This window comes from Lucilia cuprina, chromosome 3 (genome assembly GCF_022045245.1).
Source record: "Lucilia cuprina isolate Lc7/37 chromosome 3, ASM2204524v1, whole genome shotgun sequence".
In the NCBI taxonomy this organism is placed as follows: domain Eukaryota; kingdom Metazoa; phylum Arthropoda; class Insecta; order Diptera; family Calliphoridae; genus Lucilia; species Lucilia cuprina.
The window spans coordinates 7,387,145-7,394,038 of NC_060951.1; positions in this window are offsets into that span (position 1 = coordinate 7,387,145).

Below are 6,894 nucleotides of genomic sequence, written 5' to 3' on the forward strand. Positions count from 1 at the left end.
GTTATTGATTGATCCATCATAATGATCTTTAAGTATTACTCTATTGTCAAGACTCTGGAAAAATTTATATTCTAGACTGTAGCATGATCTATAGTAAAGACTAGAGAGTGATCTGTAGTGGGAAATAAAAACTGATCTTGCGTTTGAACTATAATAGTGCAAAGTCTCTATTATAGAGTAAAATTTAGTTAAGGCTAAGCTTAAAATTCTGACTGATCTTTAGTCAGTCTTTTAGTCTTTTGAATAATCTTTAGTAAGGACTGTAGAACTGATCTTTAGATTCGAGTGATAAGCAGTGTAGTTTACTTTTTTCAAAAAAAAAAAGAAAAAATAAAAAAATCTGACATATTAAACGTCAATTATAATTGATTTAAATTTCAGCATTAACATTTTTTGTCCATTTTTTTTAAATCTCATTCCTAATCCAAATAAATTTCATTTTTTTTAATTAAAACGAAAAAAATATTTAAAAAAATCATAAAAAAGTACTCGTATGTGTATAAAAAAACAACAAATTATTACGATAATAAAAAGATAAATAAAAATTATCAAAATGAAGAAAAATTAATAAAAAAATTATAAAAAAAATATATTGAAAATATAAAGAAAAAGATGACAAAAAACAACAAAAAAAAATCAATGTCTGTATAAAATACAAATACAAAAAAAAAAAAATAATTAATAAAAAGAAAAAAATCATCAAAAATTAAAAATATGAAAACAAAAAAAAAAAACAACAACAAATAAAATCATTGCATATTTATGAATGGATTTAATTTAAAAATTATAATCAAACAAATAATAAAAAATAAAGAAAAAAAACAACATTCTATTTGAAAAATTATGACAAAAATAATATAAAGAAAATGTGTTTTATTTCAAATCGAAAAGCTTTTCAAAAAAGCCGAGAAATTCAAATTTACAAACAACATTTAAACAATTGACAACACTTTTGCTAAAAGCTTGTAATAATATAAAGAGCTTTTATGATTTAGTTATAAAAAAGCTTTTTGTGCTTACAAGGTAGGTGGCTTGAATAAGTTGTAAGTTACAGGCATCAAAAAAGCTTTTATTTAACAGGGTAATTCTATACAAATCCTTTAAAATGAAAAAAGGGGTAACAGATTTTTTCTTTAGACATTTACTGAGTCAAAGCTTTTGAAAAAAGCTTTTAGATAATGACTTTAAAAATTCTCTTTGAGATGTATGTTACCACACCAAAAAAGCTTTTATTTAACAGGGTGATTCTACATAAATAGTAAAAAAAAGAAAAAAGTAACAGATTTTTCTTTAGAAATTTACTGAGTCAAAGCTTTTGAAAAAAGCTTTTAGATAATGACTTTAAAAAACTAACTTCAATGCTATGAATATGTTTTCCACAGTGCTTCACACTCGACTCCTTTTTAAAGAAATCTCCTGAGTAAAAGCTTTTGAAAATGCTTTATTTAACACCATCTATTTGTTTCTAGTAAAACACTCCCCACAGAGTTCCAAACTCGATTTTTCTTCCAAGTCTAGTAATTAAACTTTTGCAAATTATTTTTTTAGTCACACATTTATTCATCAACATTTCTTAATAGTTATTTTATAGCAAAACTTAATAGTTTTATAGTTTTCAATATTTAGTAAAATATTTAGTTTTTTTTTTTAATATTTTTAACAATTTGTAAAGTTTAACAATTTTTTTCATCTTAAAACTAGATTAAATTTCTTTATTAAACATAATACCTTTTATTTAAACTTCATTGTTAGTTTTAAATTGAGACCAAAGAAATATTTGGCATTTTGATTTGAACAATAATTTCAAGGGGATTATGGACTAGAGTCATGACTACAACTCAGTCTATGGTTTGCTGTTATAAATCGATACCAATCATCACGATTTTAGGTTAATTTTTTTTTGTATTAATCTTTTTTTATAGATACTAATTAACAGTTAATCTTTAGTACTCTTTTTCTTATATTTTTTAGTAATATCTTATGGTAAGATATGTATGTATGTGTGTACGTATTTTTAACTTTATTTTACTTGTTAAAAGTTAAACTAACTTAATACAAATAAGAAACCATTTTATTTTTTTATAACAATTTATAATTTAAGACTATACTACAGACTAGACAATAGGTTAGACTATAGACTAGAGTATATATTAGAATATTAACTAGATTATATACCAAACTATAAACTAGACTATAGAATATACTGGAATATAGACTAGACAATAGACTAGACTATAAACTAGACTATAGACTAGACTATAAACTAGACTATAGACTAGACTATAGACTAAACTATAGACTAGACAATAGACTAGACTATAGACTAGACTATAGACTATAGACTAGTCTATAGACTAGACTATAGACTAGACTATAGACTATAGACTAGTCTATAGACTAGACTATAGACTAGACTATAGACTAGACTATAGACTAGACTATAGACTAGACTATAGACTAGACTATAGACTAGACTATAGACTAGACTACAGACTAGACTATAGACTAGACTATAGACTAGACTATACTCCAGACTATAGACTAGACGATAGACTAGGCTATAGACTAGACTATAGACTAGACTAAACTAGACTAAATTTCCTTTCCACTCCCTTGGATTCTCGCTTGCTCTATAGTATGATCTCTAGTCTTCACTACCCTATGATCTAGTTTTTAGTCTACATTCTAGTCTATTGTCTAGTATGTAGTCTACTCTGTAGTTTAGTCTAGTCTATAGTCTAATCTTAAAGCTAATTTGTGCTCTATTCTATATACACAATAGACTAGACTATATAGATTATAATGTTGAATAAACTCTAGACTAGACTTTGCAAGGCTATAGATAAGATAGTCTAGTTATATCTATAGTTTAGTAGGTGTTTTAGTCTTGACGGTTGTACTGTCTATGGTTTTGACCATAGTCAACACCATATGTTGGACATTAAAGATATATTAATTGTCCAATTCATAATCGATGTCGTATCATTGTAAATCATATAAAATTGTTAAACAAAAATTTTTGTAACAAAAACAAATCAATAATAAAAACATACGACATACTACGGTACAACCATACAATACTTATAGTAAATTGGACAATTTTAAATAAATTCCTTTAAATTTATTCTTGCAGTATTTCTTTAAAGCCTTTTAACCATTTCTTTTCTTTTTCGGAAATATTTGGCGAAATAATCAAAATCACACACCATTAGAGGCGGCATTAACAGTGGCATCTTTAGTTAGCACAGCGCCTCCTAATTTAGTTTCTATTCTCTCCTGAATTTTTTGTATATCATCTTCTGGTAAATTTTTGGAATTTTTCTTGGCAGCTTTAGTATTTTTAGGTATATCAGCGTTAGGTTTACTTTCTAAAGTTGTAGGATTAAGCTGATTATTGTTGTGTACTTGGGCGACAACTTTTACCAATTGTTCAGTTTTATTCTCTTTTTCTTTATATTCTTCCGCATCTGGTTCCAGTTCTTTGGCTAAAGTTTCACTGCGTTTGAAAGGACGTCTGCGACCATTACCCGTACTTGTAGAAGGTAATAGATCTTCCTCATTTAGTTGTTCCGTTTTAATTTTAGTTTTATTACTTATATTACCCTCATCCATGGACTCTATACGATCTAGATTATTGGATACGGCAAACTCATGCGAGGACTCCACCTTGTTAAGAGGAGATTTAGTTTTGTGGCCATTTTTCTTATTGGCGGGTACAGCATCTAGATTAAGCATTTGCATTTCATGCATTTGTCTCTGTTCCTCATCGATGTGCACCAGCATAAAGGGCAGTTTAAGGGATAACTCCCCTCCCATTCCCGATAAAGTTAGTTTTACTTTAACATAATAGGAAACATAAATCGCAAAGACATTACGCTCATCGTGTGTAGAATTGGCTGTGGTTCCAGCCGCTCCTGCTTGAGTAGCTGGTATGAATACAGGGGGACTGGTACAAAAACTTGGCGACGGATTGATTTGCATTAGATAATGTGGTGTGCGTACGGCCGAGGCTGCTATCGAGGCATTTATTTCATCTGGTTCAGTACTTCTCTGTAGTGTATCCTCGAGGGCAATCCAATTTTTGGTGGGTCCTCTTTGAGGCTTTAAAATGACAGTGGTATTAAGGGTGGCTCCTGGGGCCACATGATGATCTATAGGTGGTGGGGAAATGTTATCTGAATCGGCTACTACATTTTTAAACTTGCCGTTATTAAACATACACACATCGACATGTTGGATGGCGCAGACCTGAAAGGAAATAGAAAGTTGAAAAGATTCAGAGCATAGTTTTAGGTGTACAGTGTTTCTACAATTTGTAACATATTTTTAGGAATATCTGAGTTAAAGTAAATCAGTTTTTATTTAATTTTAACATTTTCACAATATTTACAAGAACTTCATTCTGTTTTCTTTACATTTACATCTATCAATTCGAAAAGTTGTTTACTTAAACTATTTATAGTCTACTTTTAAGCTTAACGAACTATTCAAATATCCTTGCATACTTTAAAGGGAAGAAACTTATTATATATTTTTCTCTGAAATGATTTTTCGATTTTCTGCCATTTAAATAGTAGTTATTTCTTTACAATCAATACATTTGACGTATGTTGTTTTCATCTTTTCTTCCATGTCGTCTTGCTTAAGCGCTTTCTTTTTCAATTTTATTGCATTTTATCATGATTCGATTACAAGTACTTCCGGCGAAAAAAAATAAATAAATAAAGAAAAACTATAATAATAATAAGATGAGGAAAAAGAAAAAAATGTAATCGTAAATGGTTTAGTGAGTTACAAAAAGCTAGAAACCCAGCAAGCTATTTAGACTATGACTATACTATTACTAGTCTATGACTAGATTATGACTAGACTATGACTAGTCTATGATAAGACTATGACTAGAACATGACTAGGCTATGACTAGACTATGACTATACTATGACTAGACTATGACTGGACTACGACTAGACTATGACTAGACTATTACAAGAACTAGAGCAGAAATAGAAGAGAATTAGAATAGAACTGGAATAGAACTAGAATACAACTAGAACAGAACCAGAACAGAACTAGAACAGAACTAGAGCAGAACTAGAACAGAACTAGAACAGAACTAGAACAGAACTAGAACAGAACTAGAACAGAACTAGAACAGAACTAGAACAGAACTAGAACAGAACTAGAACAGAACTAGAACAGAACTAGAACAGAACTAGAACAGAACTAGAACAGAACTAGAACAGAACTAGAACAGAACTAGAACAGAACTATAACAGAACTAAAACAGAACTAGAAATGGAACAAAACTAGAACAGAACTAGAACAGAACTAGAACTGAACTAGATTATATTGGACTACATTGCGTATACAATATATTTTGATATTTAAATTTAGAGTTTAATTTTAAATTGTTTACTTGATGTAAAAAATGTGTATTTGGTGTAAACAATGTATTATCGTTTGAAAAAATTTAAAGTTTCTTAATGTAATATTTATTGAATTCTTTATCTAATGTAAACAATATATTTTTATTGTAAGTAGTATGTAAAAAACATTAAAGAAAAAATGTATAAAATCTGTTTAGAATTTTGCCAAATATATTACTCTAGACCATTGGTAAACAATGACTCTATAAGAGTTATATAAAAAAACTACTAAGTGAAATTCTTTTGGAACTTGCATGACATTTTTGGTTCTCTAAAGTCTCAGTTTGTAAATAACATACTTGTCTTTTACTATAATTTCTTTCTAGACTCTTTTTGTTGAGTTACGTTGTTATTTCATCCACAATTGTTGTTGGGTGTTTGATTACATTCTTTACATAAACTCTAACATACCAATATACATATTCATACATACATATGTACATATAAATCACAACACAATAAAAATTGTGCCATAAATCCGATTACAATTCATTTCTTCTTCTTTTCAGGTTCTTTTGATATTGCGTTGACGACAATGACGACTATAATGATCATCATTATGATGATTGTAGGAATATAAAGAGAAATAATAATAATAATGTAAAAACCCTTAGGAAGACATTTTATTTATAATAACACAAGTGCCCGATGTATTGGAAAAAAATGAAATGATTACATTGCCAAGGTTACGGTTGAGAATGAAATAGAAGTAGTTTGAGTTACTTGAGCTGTTAAAAGATAAAAAGCAAGTTTAAAGCAAAAAAAAAAAAAAAAAATAAAATAACAATTTTGGCATACTTTAAGGCTTTACTGGTTGTTCCCTTTTGTTGTTTGGTTGAAAAAAAGGTCAACGATTTTTCAATAATTTTAAATATTTATTTATTTCATTTTAACACACACAAAATAAGCCATTTAAGGGTCTTCGGTGTGAACATAAGCCTTTTTTCAAGGTTAAATGTATAATTTATGGCGGTTGTTTTGTATCTTGGCGACGCTTTTTGACAACTTTTAGAGGATAGAAAATTTTTGGTTTACAAATGGAAATTTTGACTTGACTAATGTTTATAATGAAATAATTGTTATTTTTTTTTAGGTATTATCTTTTAAAATGTTGTAAATTTGGTATTAACAGCCTGAAGTTAGACAATAGTTTTTAAAGTAAACTAAGCAAACCGTTATATGAAACTAACGAACTAACTACAGATAGACTAGACCAGACTATAGACTATTGACTAGACTATAGACTAGACTTTAGACTGGACAATAGACTAGACTATAAACTATAATATAGACTAAGCTATAGACTAAACCTAGACTGTAGACTAGACTATAGATTAGACTATAGACTAGATTATATACTACTAGACTAGACTGTAGACTAGACTATAGACTAGACTATAGACTAGACTATAGACTAGACTATAGACTAGACTATAGACTAGACTATAGACTAGACTATAGACTAGAC